Raw genomic sequence first — 19,012 nt, 5'->3', positions numbered from 1 at the left:
GATTTCCCATTTGACCACCTCCCTCTACCTCACTATGTGAACTTGGGTTAGTCACTTTCCTTCAAGCCCTCAGATTCCTTCTATCTAAAATGAAGGGATTGGATGGGATAGTCTCTGAGGTCCCTTCCAGTTCTAAATCTATGATCCTGTGATTCTGATATATGTTAGGAATGAAACAGCATCTTTTGTTACTTTCCATGTTACCATGGAGACTTTCCTAAACCTGGAACTCACACATAGTACTCTGGTGACTCTGGCACACTGATCTGTAATAGTTACCTTTTTCACATTGTGACTCCCCATCCTGGTTTTGATATATCTTGGGTTGGCATCAGAAATTAAATGAGAATTTTTGGAGAGTTTTGCAGAAGCTGCAGATGATACACAAAGGTCAGCAGATGACACAGAAAAAGTTTGGAAACTCAGAAACACATACAATATATGTAGAGTATTGTATAATTATTACCCAATTTTTACAATAAGGTGAATTGAATACCCTATAAATATAAGAAAAAAGATTCAGACTTCTTTTTTTGATATGAAGGGAGGACCAACAATTTTTACAAAGATTTTCCCCTTGCCCTTAACTCAAGATGTAAGAAGGATAGCTACTAATGAAATGTAAATCCTTTGAGGGTAGAAAATTATTCATTTCAGTCTTTATTGTGTCTTGTACAGGTATATAATAGGAGCTTAATAATGATGATGATGATGATATTGAGATGATGACAACAATGATGAGGATAAAAACTATGTGCTAGATACTTTAAAAATATTATTTCATTTGATCCTCACAACAACCTGGGAGGTAGGTACTATTATTATCTCCACTTTACATGTGACAAAGATTAGATGATTTAACAAGGGTCACATAGTCAGTGAATGTCAGAGGCCATATCTGAACTCAGATCTTCATGATCCAGGTCTAGGGCTTTATCCATTCCACCATATAGTTGTCCCTTAACACGGTTGCTTTGTTTATGGATAGATTTTCCTAAAGTATAGCTCTGACTGGGTTATTCACTTTTTTTTTTTTTTTAAGTTTTTGCAAGGCAATGGGGTTAAGTGGCTTGCCCAAGGCCACACAGCTAGGTAGTTATTAAGTGTTTGAGACCGGATTTGAACTCAGGTACTCCTGACTCCAGGGCAGGTGCTCTATCTACTGCACCACCTAGCCACCCCCAGGTCATTCACTTTCTCAAAAAAATGTTAATTTCACTCTACTGCCTTAGGATCCAATATAAGTGCCTCAATTTGGCTTTTAAAACCCTTCACAAGGAAGCAGAACCAAGAAAACAATATACACAATGACCACAGCAATGTAAACACAAAAATTAATTAAATAAAATCAAATAATTAATTAAATAAAATCAAAAATGAAAGTTGAAAAATTAAAAAAGAACAAATATGCCTGGAAAGAAAACAAATGAGTAGCCACCCACATTCAAGTCCTTTGCAGAGGTAGGAGGTGCCCAAGTGTATATTATACATATTTTCAGACTTCTTTCATGTACTGATCAGTTATTTTGATTTCCCACCCCCAGCCCTCTTTTCTCTCTTGTCTTTACAAAATATTATTTGTTATATGGGAATGGCTCTCTGGAAGAGAGAGGGAGATTTGAGGGGGAAGTCACGATGATGGAAAAAAACAAAAATCAAATCATTCAAAAAACCAAACACCCTCAATCTGTAACCTTTTGACCTTATTATACATCATTCTCCTTCCCTACTGCTGCTGAGTCTACCTCCCATCTTCATACTTTTTTTTACTGTCACCTGGGCCTGGGATACATTCCTTCCTCACCTCCACCTTTCAGAATCCCTTATTTCTTTCAAAACTCAATTCAAATGCCACTTTCTGTAGGAAGCCTTTCCTGATTCTCCCTCCCCAACCCAGAAGTTATTATCTTTCCCATCAAAATTATCCTGTATTTTATATACTTACCTTTGTATGTATTCCTGATAGAATGTAAGTTCCCTGAGAGTAGGACCAGTTTCTCTTTTAGTTTCACATACCTGTGACCTACAACATAACACATGCTAAATACCTGCTATGATTGTAATTATATTGACTGCAATCCTCTCAGTTATCTTACTCCCCCTTCTTCTGAACTATAAGCTCTATGAGAACAAGAACACTTTTTTTTAGGTTTTTTTTTTTTTGCAAGGCAAACGGGGTTAAGTAGCTTGATCAAAGCCACACAGCTAGGTAATTATTAAGTGTCTGAGACCGGATTTGAACCCAGGTACTCCTGACTCCAGGGCCAGTGCTTTGTCCACTATGCCACCTAGCTGCCCCAAGAACACTTTTTTAAAAAGTTAATTTATTTTTCCAATTACATGCAAAGGGGGTTTTTAGCAAACATTTTGTGGTAAGGTTTTGAATTTCACATTTTTCTCCCTCCCCCTATTCCCTCTTCCCTTCACCTGACAGAAAGCAATCTTATATAGGTTATGCATAAAAAACTATATTAAATATATTTCCATATTATTCATGAACTAGGACATTTTCCTTAAAACTTTGCAAATCAGGTCTAGCACAGGTAGTTAAGCAATATTTGCTAATTAAAGGAACTAGAATTTTTAATCCAGGATCCATGAGTCCATTTGAAAAAAAAATATTTTGATGATTGTATTTTGATATAATTGGCTTACTCTGTAATTTATGTATTTTTAGAATGTGCTTTGAAGGAACTTTTGAGAAAGGAGTCCAAGGGTTTCAATGGATGAACAAGGAAGTCTAGGACACAAAAAAAGGTTAAAAAGTCTTGCTCTAATACATACTAAGAAGTTATAGGAAATGGGGTTGGTAAACTAGAAAATGGTCTTTGAAACCTAACCTGAGCATATATCAGATAAGTTAAGGAGCTTCCATAGAAACCTAGGTCTCTCCAATAATCTCCAGGAATTCAAATGAAGGATTCTGAATGTAGTGGGGCTCTGGCAAAGTGGGAGTGGCAGAATGTTTCCCCAGTGGCTATGGGAACCCACATCTAGTAATGGGTCTTCCTCTTTATTCTTCAACTCTATGACTTCAGGTGCATTATTTCTTTAAGAGACACTCTTCCCCAGGAAAAGAACTGCTTGGCTCCCTGCTCCTGCCAAGATTAGGTGACCATAAATCAAAGCTGGCACTCCCTTGGCATTAGCTTTGCTCTTAGCTGCCCAGATGGCAGGCACAACTTGCAGGGGCAGCCAAAAGTACCAGAGGGAAGGGATAGGCAAGGAGAAGACACCTGGGGGAAGAAGGGGCAAAGCCTATTTCTACATTAGATAACTGAGTGCCCCAGGATTCCTGTGCCCAGGAAAATGCCAAGATATCTCCATCTCTGTTTCATGCAGCAGTTATGTTTTGACCTCTGACATAAATCATAGGTTAAGAGTAATATTGAAAAGTTATCATCTCTACTATCTTGCCTTGGACTTCTTGCCACATAGCCTTTCCTCTAATAACCTTTATTCACATTCTAGCTCCCCTTTGTGTGTTTTCTTCCCCATGAGAATGCATGCTTACTTATGTCTGGATCCTTATTGCAAAGCCTGGAATATGTAAATACTTAATGCTTTATCCATCTGATTCTTATCATGTGTGACCCTGGTTAAGTTTTTTCTTTTTTACTTCCTTAGGCCTTATCTTCCTCAGTTATAAAAATAAGGGGGAATGGACTAGATGGTCTCCAGAGTGTCTTCCAGCCCTAAATTTATAATCAATAATCTTCATACTTGGGGCAGCAAGGTGGTATAATATTTAGAACCCTAACCCTGGAGTCAGGAGGTCTAAGTTCAGATATGGCCTCAGTTACTTACTAGTTGCGTGACCTTGGACTAGACACTCAATCTCCAATGCCTCCAAAAACCAAAAATGAATATAACCTCCATTCTCTGAGTTTATTTTGTAATACTTGTTTTGACAGCCCTTTTTATTCTACAATCCACTTCTAGTCTAGAACAAAGAATTTCCCTTCTATTCTATTTCCTTGGGTTCATCCAATCTTGGTCTTGGGCGGGGGGAATGAATTTTTCCCTTTCTACTGTGAAAATCCCATTGTACAGCCATGGACTTATCTAGAGTTCCAAGGTCATCCTTGGAGATCAACTAATTCAACCCTTCATTTTACCAAGGAGCAATGACTTTTCCAAGGTCACATAGAGAGTGGTTGTTAGGGATGGGATTCTAACATAGGTGCTCCTAATTCTCAAACTATTGTTACTTCCTCTATCTCCTGAGACTTCTTCCTTTGCTTGCATCTGAAAGGGAGGCAAGGGGATAGGTGAACTGACTCTCCCAGATGAGCTCAGAGTCACTTCTCAGCACCCCCCCTCCAGTCACCTACCAATGATGATGAGATAAGGAGTTGGGATAAACTTTCACAGAACTGAAAGGGCCCATCTGACTCAACCATTCAATGACCATTTGGTCCAACCCATATGTGAAAGGAATCTTACCTATATAACATGGCACCTATTTACCTCCCAAAGACACATGGGAGTTGAGTGGAGAAAGTTACCTTCATCCTTGTCTGGATCATGTATCCAGGGCTAGGGGATAGAAATGGAGTAGGGAGGACCCTAAGGCATTTGACCCTAATGTTCAAAGGAACACTAGAGGACATCCTGTGCTTCTTCTCACTTCAAATAACATGTAATTACCTTAAAGTACTTATTTTGCTTTGAATTACACCTTTGTTGATATAAGGGACTCCTCCTATTTTGGAAATTCTTTCTACTAGTGCCCCTGTTCTGCAGCTTATTTGTTGTAGTACAGTTGGGTTTGACTCTTTGGGACTCTAGGGACCATACTGTTCATGGGGTTTCTTAGCAAAGATACTGGAATGATTTGCCATTTCCTTTTCCAGTAGTTTAAGACAAATAGAAGTGGGTCACACAGCTACTATCTAAGGTAAGATTTGAATTCAGTTCTTCCTGACTCCAGGCCCAACACTATAGTACACCTAATTGCTAGTAAGTGTCTAGGGCTGGATTTGAACTCAGTTCTTCCTTACTCCACTTCTACCACTCTATTCTACAATTCGTAGCCTTAGGCAATTGCTTTAAACAAGTAAGAGACTTAGTAACTTGCCTAGGATCCCAAATCAAGCATGAATCTGGGGCAGGGCTTGAACTCATCTTCCTGACTTTAAAGTCTCTACCCATTGTGCCATCCTAACTCTCAAAGGATTCTATTAACAAGAGGTACATTGCTTATTATAATTACTAATAAAATGCCTGACTTACATCCCTTCTTCTTCTGCTATTCTGTGAACATGTCAGTTTGGCACACAGCATGACTGATAATTATTACTGATAAAAAGAAATAATGTTGTAAGGCTTAGAAAGGCAGCTTAAAAATGATAAAGGTGGGAGGATAGCTGACAGTGGAGCTGGCACCAAGGTCAGGAGTGGGACTGAATTTGAGTGAGGTTGGGGTCGAGGCCAGTGGCGGGATGGAGTCCGGGAATTGTGCTGAATCTGAGGCCAACTGTGTGGGAGTTTGAGGTCAAAGTCTTAGGGCTCTGATTTCTTTCTGGATGCTAAGCAATACCCCACTTATCTGGACATTATTTATCTCTCATGATCACCTACCCAGAACTCAGGTTCAGACCCAAATTGAAATAGGTGACCTTCAAGGTCCTTCATTTCCAGTATTCTAGCATTTTATAGTAACTAGCACAGCCATAGAGAGGGTGAGGGAGCCAGGACTTTGTCCAGTGGCTGATAAGTATGGAGAACAGAGTCTCAGTGATTCAAACTCTCTCTTCCCCAAGCTGTGAAGTCTTCTGCTACTTGGAGCTCTTGAATGGGTTGGCAAAGGAGTTGAGTTCCAGAAGTCAGCTCTAGGGCAAAGGTGGGGAAGGAGGAAGAAAGAATGGTTTGCCCTCTCTCTTAGCATTAATTGTGTCAGGGGAAGGGTTATCTCTTCTGGGGTCTACTTAAGCTGTTTTTCCCAACCCTTCTCTATCCTAATTCCTTCTAATAAACTTAATTTGCCCCAAATGTCTAGATTCTTTTTTTCTTTTTTTTTTTTTTTGCAAGGCAATGGGGTTAAGTGGCTTGCCCAAGGCCACACAGCTAGGTAATTATTAAGTGTCTGAGGTCGGATTTGAACTCAGGTACTCCTGACTTCAGGGCCGGAGCTCTATCCACTTCACCACCTAGCTGCCCCTCAAATGTCTAGATTCTTAGTGACAATTCTAAAAGTGCATGAAATTCACCCTTAGACAGGGATCATCTATCTTTTCCAGAGGTTCTTAACCTTGTTTTTGATGTGACAGTCCCCTTTAACCAGAGACTATTTCACAGCTCTGACTGGACGTACTGTTCTGTCTCAGAATAAAGTTTTAAAATGTATGAAATTCAATACATAGGGTTTTTTAAAAGTAAAACAATTTTTGGAATAGTTAAGATAGCACATAACCACACTCATGGATCCCACATTAAATACTCCTGCTCTAGGCAATTCTCTTAGATGACAGTAGAATGAGGATGTGAAAACATAGATAGGAGAATTCCCTGACTTTGCTCAGTCAACAGAGTAAGCATCATCAGAACTGGGGTTAGAACTCTGACTCCTTCCACTAGACCACACTGCCTCAAGGATAATTCCACTGAAGAGATGGGTGCCCATTCACCTCCAAGGGACATCTGACTACAAGGGTAGCAAGATGTTTTCAGATTAGACAGCAAGGTACCAAAATGAAATGGGACAAAGGTGATTTTACAATCTTTTTCTCCAAAGGACAATGAAGAAAAAAAAATCCCTGGCCTATGGGCACAGTATGAGTTTCATCAGCTCTCTGGTTGGTTGCCAAGGAGTCAGGGCACATTGGCATCAGAACTCCTAGTTTCAACTGAAAGTGAGATGTTTTGAGAGTTAAAAGAATGAAAAACTCTAGCCAGAGCCCTAGTGTACTATTTGCTTTTTTTTGTAACTGAAACACAGGCTCTAGCTCACCTGATTTTCCGGGTTTGATTCCTTGTGGCTCCTGTCCCACATCTTTTCTAGCATATGTTATTGTCCAAATTGTTTGCCTCCCATAATTTATATTTATATTTAAGTTTCCTCAAACAGGGATTTGATATGCATTCTGTGCTTGAGGTGTAGAGGGGATTGGAGGTAGGGGGAAGAAGACCAAGCTAGACTTGGTCAGACTATGCCCCATAGGACCTGAAAGTGGTGAATCACCTTCTCTGGTCCTCAGTATTTCTACCTATGAATCAGGAAACATAATCCTGTGGCCTATATCTAAGGCTACCAGATGAATAACAATAGTGTTATGTTTGAAGACAAAAAAGGCAAGGGCTCCTCTCATTTTGCTCCTCTTTATCCCAATCTTGGGTTATGTGTGTCCTGATAGTGAAGGGAGAAAAAAGAAGGGGTATAAGAAATGATTAGTATTTGCCCCAGAGCCTCCACAGGTTAAACCCAGAAGTCAGAGAAATCATCAATTTCTGACATACAGAAAGTCCTTCCTACTGTCTAACTTTAATTCTTCCTGCTGCAGTGTCAGTATGCTGTGGCTTTCATTCTGTTTCCAGGCAAACTAAGAGTGAATGGGTCCCCATCCATCAACATAGATGAGCAGTTGCTTGGTCTCCCACTCACACATATTGGAATTGGAGTCAAAAGATCTGAATTCAAATCTCAGCACCTCCATTTATTAACTTTGTGATCCTGGACAATTCACCCAGCTTGGTGAATATCCTTCCTAGTTCTAATATGACAGGTGTTGGAGCATTATGGAAATGGATATGTAGGTACCTTCCTATGGAGTATGTTCCAGAACCCCCCATCTCTCAAAGTTATTAGAGGTATGCCCCATGGGATGGCCCCTGTGGACTCATTTCCACTCATGGTCCAGTCCACCACACTGCAGTCTTACAGTGCCCAGGGTTCCCTTTTCAAACTTTTCATTCTAGCACCTCTCAACCTTAATCTGTGACTTCTAGAACTTCAAAGTGACTCACCCCTTCAGGATTCTACCTGCCCCCCTCCATCCAGAGGTCTATCCCTTAAAGATGCTCTTGAGGTACAGTAACATAGACCCTCCTTTCAAGCATCTGTCTTGTCCAAGACAACCCACAGTCACCTGTTCTTGGTTACCATCCATTTCACCTCCATTTCAGGAACTAATATGGAAGCTTTGAGGTTCTGTCCTTTGAAACTCAACCACATCATTCCCTCCCAAGCTCATAGCAGAAGCTGAGAGGAGAAAGGGTGGCCAAGACTGCTGTTTTCCATGTAACTGAGAAATTATGCCATTCATTCCCAGGATGGAGATGGAAAAGGGGGCATATGTTGCTATAGAGTCAATATAAAACTGGATGACTTTCATTACCTGATATAATACTTCTATCTCACCATTATATATAATGTTTTTAAGGTTTTGATATTACATATAACAGTGAGGGCTGATTAAATAATATCTTGTATTCAGTAAGCACTCTATATTTGCTGTTTGATTCAGATTTGACACTTAATGGGTAGTTAGGTAGTACAGTGGATAGAGTACTGGGCCTGGAATCAGGAAGCCCCATCATCATGAGTTCAAATCCAGTCTCAGATACTTATTAGCTATAACCTAAGCAAGTCACTTAATCCTATTTACCTCATTTGTAAAATGTAAGAATCTTCAAAACTGAGAAAGAAATGGAAAAATCACTCCAGTGTTTTTGTCAAGGAAAGTCCAAATGGGGGCAGCTAGGTAGTGCAGTGGATAGAGCACTGGTCCTGGAGTCAGAAGGACATGAATTCAAATCCTGTCTCAGACACCTAATAATTGCCTAGCTGTGTGTGATCTTGGGCAAGTTACTTAACCCCATTGCCATAAATAAATAAATAATCAGAAAAGTCCAGATGGAGTCACAAAGAGTCAGACAAAACTGAACAGCACCTTGATATAACACCTTCCTGACTGCAAACCAGTTTATATGTTTTTTGATCCTATCATAACTCTGTGGGTTAAGTATCATAGATATGATTATAATTCCTATTTAACAGATAAGGAAAGAGGTTTAGAGAGGCTAAAGGACTAGTCTTTGGTGACACTGCTGGAAAATGGCAGAAGCAGATGACAAACCCAGATCTTCCCAACTCCACATGCAGTTGTCTTCCTACTCCATCTCATGGGTGGACCATAAATCCTCAAGTCATTGGATGCTGTCAACCAGGACTGAGTTGATAACCCTGGATTCTCTACATGCCTTCCCCAATAAGAGCCTAATGTTGTAACTCAGGCTCATGCTCATTATAATACTGAATGCAGTGACACTGAAGAAAGCTCCTTTTGGCAACTTCATTTGGATTCTCCAGGCCAGGATTTCTATGGATTACCAGTTCCTTAATCTATTTTCTTAATGTCTTCCTCAGGCTCTCAACATAGAGGTTTGGTTTTAGGGTTCTGAGCATGGCTATTTGAGACTTAAGTTAGTGGTAAGGAATATGAGAAGTGAGAAAGAGACAGACAGAGATAGCGATAGAAAAAGAGAGAGAGAGAGACAGACAGAAACAGAGATGGAGAGAAAGAGAAATCTAGAGGATGGCATGGCAGGACTAGAACTAATCAAGTTTTCTCTGTTTTTTTTTTCCCACTGGGTCATAAAGATTAAGGGAGACCTATAAAAGTACTCTCAGGGCATGGTCTCCAAAGAATGTAACCCACTTACCTCTGGGGGACAGCAGGAGGGGTGAAAGGGTCTTCCCAACTAGTATCAGCTCTATTTCCTCTAATCTTTCTCCCCACCCCCAACTTGAGACATCGGGGAATAATGGAGAGAAGATACCTGGCATAATGGAAAGAGCCCTGGATTTAGAGTTCAAGGATATCGACTTTAAGCCTCAGTTTCCTAATTTATAAAATACAGATTTAAAGTAAATGTATTTATGGAATAGAGAATGGAGAAGTAGCCAAGATAAACAGAAGTCCCATAAAGATCCAGGAGGAAGATTATTTTGGTTGCATGAAATTAAAAAAGATTTTTTAAGCATGCCCATGTGGGCTAGCACATAAACACAACCCCATACCCCAAATTTCAGCTCAAATTAGAAGAGAAAATTTTTTTAGCAAGTTTCTCTGATAGAGACCTCATTTTTCAAATACAGAGATCTTGGCAGAATTTATAAAAATAAGACCCATTCCCCAACAGATAAATGTCAAAGGATATGAACAGGTAGTTTCAGAAGATATCAAAGCTATCAATATCACAGAAAAATGCTCTAAATCACTATTGATTAAAGAAATGCAAATAAAAACAACTCTGAGATACCAATTCATTCCTATTAGATTAATATGAAAGAAAGTAAAAATAAGAGATGTTGGAGGAGATGTGGAAAAATAGGTACACTAATTTATTCTTGGTAGAATTGTGAACTAATCCAATCATTTTGGAGAACAATTTGGATATCCTAAGAATTATAGAACGGTGCATACCCTTTGAAATAGCAATACCACTACTAAGTCTGTACCCCTAAAAACTCAAAGTAAAAGAATATACAAAATATTTATAGCAGCTTTTTTTGTGATGCCAAAAATTGGAAATTGAAATGCCCATCAGGATGACTGAACAAGTTGTGGTATAAGATTGTGATGGAATACTCTTGTGCTATAAGAAAGACTTAAATGAACTGAGGCAAAAACAAATGAACAGAACCAGAACATTGTACATAATACCAGCAATATTATAACAATTAACAACTATGAAAAATTAGCTACTCTTAGCAATATTGTAATGTAAGACAATTCCAAAGGACCCACAGAGAAAAATACTATCCACAACCAAAGAGAGAAAACTGATGAATTCTGGGTGTAGATTGAAACATACTTTTCCCCTTAATTTGTTTTTCTTACCTCCCCTTTTTTTTTTACAATGTGAATAATATGGAAATATATTGTGCACAACTTCACACGTATAATTGACATAATATTGCTTGTCTTCTCGATGGGTAAGGGAAGGAAGGAATGGAAAAAATTAGGAAGTCAAATTTTTAATGAATATTAAAATCAATAAAGTACAATTATTTTTTAAAAAGAACCCAAGAGGAATCAGACATCATGAAATATGGTGGAAAGAATCTGAAATTGCAAGTAAAGAGGAAAACTCAGGGCTGTCCTAGGCTCAGAGAGTTATTTTACTTCTGTGCAGTAATTTCCTCATCAGTGAAATAAGAATTATTACCCCCAAAAGCTACTTTCAGGAATATCATGAGTAGCCAAATGGATAGTGGTTGTGAAAGTGTTTCGAAAAAGCTACAATGCTATTCAAAGAATGGTTATTATTCCTATAAATCAGGCATCACACCTAATGAAAACCAGGCAATGGAGTTAAAGGGATTTTGACAGGTAGCTTACAACATAAAATCAAGAGCATCTAACTCAACTCTTACATTTTATAGATAAGAAAACTGAGGTAAAGAGGAAGATTAGCAGAAAAGTCCTTACCCAATGTCACTTAATAAGTGGCAAAGACTTGGGATCAGATACTGATACTATCCTCACATGAACCCTGGGTGGAGTATTATGCAATTATTATTATGACCATTTTGCAGAGGGAAAGATTCTAAGGGACAGAGAAATAAAACTATGTAATTAGCTTTCATTCATTCATTTTTCTCTTTGTTTATTTATTTGACTAATGGTAATTGTGCCACTTCTTTCCCTCTATGTTGATTCCTAACTATGCTTTAAAGCCTAGCTCAAATGACACCTACTTCCAGAAGACCTACTACCTTACAACCAGATATGTGTTGGAGCCAGCTGGAACCTGCTCTCAAAAGTCCATTGTTAAATTTTCAGTATGAACATTTACACCTCAGCAAATGCTATAAATCAGGACTTGATTTATTGTTTTGTTGATTGTTTATACTTCTGTGATGGAGAAAACGTCAATATTGCTGACTAAACTTAAAAGTATACTGTGTGAACTTGTCATTCCCTAATCCAGAGATGAATGTTAAACATTTACCAGCATACCACTGCCTATACCTCCTTTAAGCTAACATCTTTCTTATTTGGACCTCATAACATGCGGCTTTGCCCTGAAGCTACCATGTAATATTGTTTTTCAGAGTTACCTGTGTTTTTATAAATCTTCTATTAGACTATAAACTTCTGTAAGAAAGATGTAATTCTTTATCTAAATAAACTTTGTATCTTGTACAACTGATGTTTGTTGAATAAATGGATCCAAGATGCTTTCAAGCTTCTTATTAACAACCTCACACAATCTGGTCCTTTGTGAACATCACTACCTTTCTGATTCTTATTCCAATACACACAGCCTACAGAACAGCAAGAGTTAAAGGGAAGGACCTTAGAAAACAAAACTTTTCAATTCCTCTATAGTCCTTAGGAAACAGGTGACATATTAGACAGCAACTAGAAAGAGGGCATTTCTGCTTAGCCTAGTGCTTTACATAGATAGGATGGGTATTGGAGCATCTAAGTGTCATGGTGGATAGAATACTGGCCCTGGAGGCAGCAGGACTTGAGATCAAAGCTGAAGCCAAACACTTTTTCTTTTTTTTTTTTTTGGCAAGGTGATGGGGTTAAGTGGCTTGGCCAAGGCCACACAGTTATTAAATGTCTGAGGCCGGATTCAAGGCCGGATTCGAACTCACATACTCCTGACTCTAGGCCCAGTGCTCTATCCACTGTGCCACCTAGCCACCACAAGCCAAATACTTTCTAACCTCAGTTGCCTCATCTGTAAAATGAACTGGGGAAGGAAATGACAAACCACCCCTATATCTTTGCAAAGAAAACCCCAAATAGGGTCACAAAGAGTCATACACAACTGCTAAGATTGAACAAAAATACATACATAAAAACATGCAAAAGAACAAAACTACCCACAGGGAGAGGAGAAGGACAAGGACAGAAAGGAGAGAATAATACTTAGGATGGAACTTTTGGTGAATGGATGAAATTCTTTATGTGATGGTTTTGTTTTTGTTTTTTTACAAGGCAAACGGGGTTAAGTGGCTTGCCCAAGGCCACATAGCTAGGTAATTATTAAGTGTATGAGACCGGATTTGAACTCAGGTACTCCTGACTCGTGTTGGTGCTCTATCCACTGCACCACCTAGCCGCCCCTATATGAGTTTTAATGAGATATAAAAATAATGGGGATAATCCACAATGCTGCTTCTTCACTTTTGCCCCTTTAATTTGGCAAAAAAATGTCTAACATTTCTGACAGATGGGTACCAGCTCTGAGAGTGCCTTCCTCAGTAGAAAGGACTTGTCTGAGGACCAGCCTAGTTAAGTTTAGTTTGCCACATGATGACAAATTTTTCTAGCTGCCATAATTTTCAAAGCCTGTTTATGAAAATGTAGAGTGGTGCGTTACTTTCAACGCCTATCCAGTTCTCTACTCAATGCTAGTCCCTTCTCCATTCTAAGAATAGACAACATTACTCAGCATTACTGAGTACAACAGAAGTACAACATTACTTAAAAAAAATTTTGAGGCAATTATGGGCAAGTGACTTGCCCAGGGTCACACAGCTAGTAAATGTCTGAAGCCAGATTTGAATTTAGGCCCAGATGTGATTCTAGGCCTAACATTCTATTCACTGCATATAATTACCCCTATATAAATATAGTTCCAGTGACTTATCAACTCCCATGGATTTAATTCTCTTCCTTCTGTTGTTTGTTCTCTAGAGATCTGTTTAGTTCCAGTCTCTCCCATGAACTGGTCATACATTACCTCTTGTCTTTTGGAATGTCTGAAAGCAGATGTTCCAGTCACTTCAAACTCAACATATCCAAAACAGATCTCATTATCTTCCCTAAAATTCACTGCTTTTCCAAACTTCTTTATTTCTGTCAAAGAAATCACAATTCCTTCAGTATCCACAGTATTATCTTCAGGTATCTACTTTCCTTTACTTACTTATCCAATTAGTTGTAATCTCTGACTGTTTTCACTCTAAAAACATCACCTCTATGATGTTTTATTCTCACAGAGCTCCTATTTGGGTTCAAGTCTTCTTTCCTCTCACCTTGATTTTACAACAGTCTTCTATCTGCTTTCTATTTCATACGGCTGCCAAAGTACAGATCTGACCATGTCGCTGCCCTCCTCAGACATCACATGGATCCCTATTGCCTCCAGAATCTGCTTAACTTTCAAAGGTCTTGCCCTAACCTATCATTCTAATTTCTTTGAATATTGCTCCCTCCTGTGCTCTGAAATCCATTCAATAGAGGATTTGCCACACAGAGCATTCTATGTTAAAACTCAACTACTTTGAACTGGAATTCACTCCTTCCTTTCCTCCCCCTCCCTCTTCAAGTCACCATTTTCTCCATAAAGTCTTTCCTGACTGTTAGTAACCTCCCTACTTCCTATTTTATTTTTAAATATTTATTTTATGTGTGTATTCTCTTTTAGCAGGTAAGGTTTTTGAGAATAGAGATTGTCTCAATCTGATTTTGTTTCTGTCACCTCTTAGTACAGTTTGGCACATAGTAGGTCCTTAGTAAATGCTTCTTGATTGATTCACACAGGTAATTAAAAATATATGATTCAATTTATCTGTTATGGTTTGAAAGAGAGAGGGAAGATGCTAGAGTTCTGGCTTGTGTTCACCCAGATCTTCACTCAATGCTTTATTTCTTCCAGGACAGTTTTTTTGCAAGGCTACATAGGAAGGGTAAGGCAGAGGTAAGACAGAATACTTGAACCTATTACTCTATCTTTACTGGTGAAAGCCCATGACTTGAGAAGCAAACCCAGAGCTTTTATCCTGGATCCTGGTGTTCCTGGCTATCTTTCTATTATTATTTATATTTATTATTATTATTATTATTATTTTGGCAAGGCAATGGGGTTAAGTGGCTTGCCCAAGGCCACACAGCTAGGTAATTATTAATTGTCTGAGCCCAGATTTGAACTCAGGTACTCCTGACTCCAGGGCCAGCGCTCTCTCCACCATACCACCTAGTTGTCCCTGGCTATCATTCTAACTAACAATCATTTCACTTGGAACTTCCCCGAAATTAGATATGCTTAGGCTCTAGTTCTTACTTGCTGTGTGACCTTAGACAAATCACATAACCTCTCTGAGTCTCAATTTCTTTAACTCTAAAATGGGAATGAAAAAAATACTTGTGACCATTATCTTAAAGAGTTGTTTCAGGGAAAGCATTTTGTAAACCATAAAGGACAACAGAATTTTTTTTTATTATTATCATTATTATAATATTCTTTGCTTCTTCAGGGAGCATAGCTATTCATTGAATCTGTACTCAGTAACCCATAAGAAAGCCCTCCTCTCCCCCTTCCCAGCAGAATGGTGACTGAAATAACAATAAAAAATTTTTAAAAACCCACAGAGAATCGAGAGAGAGAGAGAGAGAGAGAGAGAGAAAGCAGCTTCACCTCAAAGCATATTTTAAAGCCACAATAAGTATTAGAAGAAAAAAATTCAGCCCTGGACATGTTATGGATACTGAAGAGCACAAATCAATAGACCATTTTTTCATGGATATGGGGTGCTGCTATATATAAGGCACATCCACTCTTCTCCATAGGATGACAGGATCCAGGAAACTAGAGTCACAAGAAAGTAATGAGAAGTGAAGGTAAACATGGAATGGAATGGGGAGCAGACTTTCAGTGGCCAGGGGCATACCATAAGGTTCTTTAATTCCGGGCAGACCCCTATGCCAAAGGTTTGCATCTTGTATACACAACATTATGGTAGCTTCCAAGCAGTGTCTCTAGAAGATAAATTGGCCCCAGAAGGGACAGGGCTGTGTCCTTTCTCCATCGACAGCTCCCTCTCTGTGTATTTACTGGCCCAAGAAACAACCCGTCTCCTTATATAAATAAGGAAAATTTATGACAGTTTTCCTTCTTTCTACTGGCTGCTATTAGGAGGGCATTATAGGGACAAGGTCCTCAGATTCCTGAAATGGATGTGATGAAGCAGGAGGGGGTTTGGGGTAAGAAGGAAGAAAATCTGTCCTCAGGTCTCTGCTCTGACCTAATCTCTCCTTTTCCTTTATATTTTGGAGAGTCTCAGTCAAAGTCTGACTGTGATTATGGAGGTAGAAAGGGCAGGATTAGGATTGTAGTTTTAAGTGACTCATTATGGGGATATAGAAAAACTATCATTTGAAAAGCTGAAAACACCTGCCCTATGTGTGCTGGGAGTAACTATATGAATAAGAGGAAAACAAGATAGGGTATAGGTATATTCCTGGGCCTGTCTACTCTAGGATCCAGTTTGGCAGACAAACATACCATGCTTCCCTGAAGATAACTTCCCAGGAGTATGACATTTGAAAGTCACTGGCTTCTTCTAAAATTTGTTGTACCCCAAAGCACCACTCCACAGCATTTATCAAAACCAGTACTAGCAATCATACTTTCATTTCCCATCTTTTTCTTCCTCTTCCCTCACTTTCTCCTCTATATCCCTGTCAGAATAACCTGGAAAACCCCTTTCCTTTAAAAGGTTAAGAGGATAATCCTACTGGAATCTGTCAGCTCTTTCAGAATTGCCTCCTTTCCTTTTTCTCTGCTTCCTGATTTAAAGCAGAACGATTTAAGAAGGCCCTGGCTTTGCTAGGTCCTAACTATGCAACCTTAGGCAAGTCACTTTCCATCTCTTATCTATAAAGTGAAGTGTTGGATGAGATAGATGATGACCTCTGATGTCCCTCCAGCACTAGGATTCTGTGATCAGAGCACTTAATCGAAAAGCAATAAATGTTTATTGGTTGTGTTTGAATAATGTTGATGCCATTGAAATGGAAAAACTGATTTAGATTTAGATTTTCCCCACCCCCTTGGTCCTTCTCTCTCTCTCCTCTTGGGGTCAGGCAGAGGACAGAGTTATGAAAACTTTCCCAGTTCTGGAAAATCACACACACACACACACACACACACACACACACACACACATAAAGAAAAAACCCAAAGTGACTGTTAACTGATCCTCAAACATGATTCTGGGAAAGAATGGGATAGTTGCAAGAACACTGAATTTTAATTTTGAAGATCTAGCTTTCTGGCAACTTGGCTCTTTGAATTTCTTGAGGAATTAATTTCACCTCTATGGACCTTTGTGTGTGTTGTATGTGTATGTATGGTGTGCTTATTTGTGTGTGGTGTGTGAATGTTATGTGCTTGTAGGAGTGTGTAATAAAATCTATAAACTGAAGGGACTTAATTAGATCATCTTTTAAGGTTCCTTGAAACTCCAAATGCTATGAGTTCAAAGTCCAGTGGTTTTACAGCCTTTGCAAGGATTATTCTGGGCTCAGAGGACCTCCCCTCCAGATAATAAACAATTGGTATTTCTATAAAACCTTAAAGTTTGAAAAGTACTTTATATTCATCACCTAATTTGAATCTCTGGACAATTCTGAAAAAACTAATAAAAGTATCACAATCCTTATTTTTTCAGATGAAGAGACTGAGGTTCAGAGGTGATCCAGCTTGTGTGTCAAACCTGGGTTTTCCTGACACCAAGTCTAGTATGCTTTACTTTTTCTCAAAAGCTCTTGCCTCTATAGTCTAATACTCCTTGATAATAAAAACAGATCTTTGCCCCACCCAAACTAGTGTCCTAAATTACACCCCAATTCTTTGTCCTCCTCCAACCACCTTCTTCAGTGACATGTGAAATGAATGTATCTCCCAAGCTCCAAATTTGTGCCCCATCCCTCTATGATGTTCACCTCTTCTCCCTACTCCCATTCTCCCTAACATCTACAATCTTTCTCCAAGCTAGTTCCCTCATCTTTCCACTAGGTGTGGCTCCATTAACAGAAGGTTATCTAGGATCATTTCAAATGGAAATAAAAGTCAAACTGAGCGATAAGCAAAAGTAGTTTCTTTCAGGTGAATGGACAGACTTCAGGAAGACCTGGAAAGACTTAAATGAACTGAAGTGAGCAGAACCAGGAGAAGCAGTGTACAAAGTAACAGTAACATTGTGTGATGATCAACTATTACAGACTTGGCTCTTCTCAGCAATGTGATCAAAGACAATTCTAAATGATAATATGAGGAATCAGAAGGACCTGAGTTCAAATCCGATATCAGACATTTAATAATTGCCTAGCTGTGTGACCTTGGGCATCACTCTTAACTCCATTGCCTTAAATAAATAAAAATTTTACAGAAAGATAATGTGATGGAAAATTCAGTTCGAGACTATGTTTACTTTTTAAAATTTGTTGCTTTTTCTCTCTCATGATTTTCCCCTTTTGTTCTGATTCTTCTTTCACAATGTAATTATTATGGAAATATATTTTAAATGATTGCGCATGTATAACCTCTATCAGATTGCTTGCTGTTTTGGGGAGGGGGGACAGAAGGGGAAGGAGGGAGAAAATTTTACAAAAATGAATGTTGAAAACTAAAACTATAATTGGGGAAAATGCTACTAAGATTAAAAAAATGAATAAACTCCCTCACTTCGACCTTTCCTACCTCTTAGACTTCACAGTCTCACCTGAGATCTTCCCTTTCCTCCCCTCCATGACAGTTCATGGTTTTAACTTCTGCCCTCTATAACCTTGAGCTACAGATTTCCTCCTGGTTGTTTTCCTGCTCCTTATACCTCCAGCCTCTTTCTGTTTCTTTGACCTTTAAGGACATAGTTCTGTTCAGTATTAAACTGGGAGCTCCCCATGTGACTACTCCTCCCTCTGCTGAGCATCCAAGACAGGGTTCTGTGATTGTCATTCTAGCTCTACCAGAGAAAAAGATGCTAATTTAAGATTCTAGAGGAAGTTCAGGATAGAGTCTGGCACACAGGGGATAGAGTCTGGTACACAGGGACATTTGGTAAATGCTTCTTGATTGACTGATAAAGAAAATCACATTCAAATCTTCATGGTTGATGATCAGGGTTGATATTACCTTCAATGAAATTGGTCTCCTTCAATTCCAGGCTTCCCCAGGATGAAAGGTAGAGATGAAGGTTATTCCCTTGGTTGAGATCACTTGTTGAGAAAGAAACAATACAGTAACCATTCAAGTCCAGCCTCAG

The 19,012-nt window shown here is 38.9% G+C and overlaps 1 protein-coding gene and 1 long non-coding RNA gene across 7 annotated transcripts in view; one reads left to right on the top strand and one right to left on the bottom strand.

Moving 5' to 3' along the window:
- The window catches only part of HOXC4 (homeobox C4), a 142,772-nt gene extending 124,909 nt beyond the window's left edge, over positions 1 to 17,863 (top strand). The window contains exons 2-3 of the transcript XR_012476096.1: positions 679 to 2,757; positions 14,626 to 17,863. The gene's annotated coding sequence lies outside the window, so the exon portion shown is untranslated. The remainder of the gene's footprint in view (positions 1 to 678; positions 2,758 to 14,625) is intronic.
- LOC141514727 (uncharacterized) overlaps positions 1 to 19,012 on the bottom strand; it is a 34,673-nt gene that overhangs the window by 11,152 nt on the left and 4,509 nt on the right. For 3 of the 6 annotated variants that reach the window (XR_012476100.1, XR_012476097.1, XR_012476098.1), the window contains exons 2-3: positions 18,883 to 18,965; positions 280 to 371 (exon numbers count right to left, since the gene is read on the bottom strand). This is a non-coding gene — a long non-coding RNA (uncharacterized LOC141514727). Of the gene's footprint in view, positions 1 to 279; positions 18,966 to 19,012 lie in introns of all 6 variants that reach the window. The other 3 variants (XR_012476102.1, XR_012476101.1, XR_012476099.1) reach the window with 3 other exon arrangements.

Source organism: Macrotis lagotis, chromosome 2 (genome assembly GCF_037893015.1).
Source record: "Macrotis lagotis isolate mMagLag1 chromosome 2, bilby.v1.9.chrom.fasta, whole genome shotgun sequence".
Taxonomy (NCBI): Eukaryota; Metazoa; Chordata; class Mammalia; order Peramelemorphia; family Peramelidae; genus Macrotis; species Macrotis lagotis.
Note: the sequence above shows the minus strand (reverse complement) of the source record. Positions and strands in the feature narration are given on the sequence as shown.